The following is an 863-nucleotide window of genomic DNA, read 5'->3' on the forward strand; positions in this document are numbered from 1 at the left end:
TATGTGTGTGTGTGTGTGTGTGTGTGTGTGTGTGTGTGTGTGTGTGTGTGTGTGTGTGTGTGTGTGTGTGTGTGTGTGTGTGTGTGTGTGTGTGTGTGTGTGTGTGTGTGCATGTGTGTGTGTATGTGTACACACACACACACACACACACACACATATATATATATATATATATATATATATATATACATACATAAATATATACATATATATACACACACACACACACACACACACACACACTCACACACACACACACACACACACACACACACGAGCTTCCGAACTGTTAACATCTTACTTGAGCTGCTAGGCTGCCGAAGAAGACGAAAATTTTTAATTGTGCAAGATAACAGGAGGCCTGGTTTGTATTGAATGGGAGGGGGACCAATTGTCGTTACCCAAAATGATTTCTCCTCAGTGCTAGATTGATATAATAAGAGAAAATGCAGGAAAATAAAAACGATGATTTTGAGACGAATGTCGACTCGAAAGCAGAGCCATCTAGGGGCGCCATGCTAAAGTATAATGTAAACAGAGGAATTGAAACGTCAGCAACAATTAGATTGAATAATAAGGACTTCTTTTCCGGTTTTGGTAAGTACGTAAGAAGAAATTTTAGTCGAATCTTAAACATGGAAATGGAAATGAGTAATAATAGAAAATGGTGGGAGAACAAATTCATTGAATTAAAGGAGATTGTAGAATAAATGGAATGATGTTTAGCCCAAGCTAACAACGAGATATCCGATCTGAAGAAATCAAACTCTGAGCTTAGGAACGAACTAAACACAATAAAAAAAATATATAATAGAAGTTAAATGTGAAAAAGAAAAAATGAAAAGTAATGATACTACCAATAA

The sequence above is a fragment of the Oratosquilla oratoria genome, chromosome 22 (genome assembly GCF_046742065.1).
Source record: "Oratosquilla oratoria isolate Oo_2021 chromosome 22, ASM4674206v1, whole genome shotgun sequence".
Taxonomy (NCBI): Eukaryota; Metazoa; Arthropoda; class Malacostraca; order Stomatopoda; family Squillidae; genus Oratosquilla; species Oratosquilla oratoria.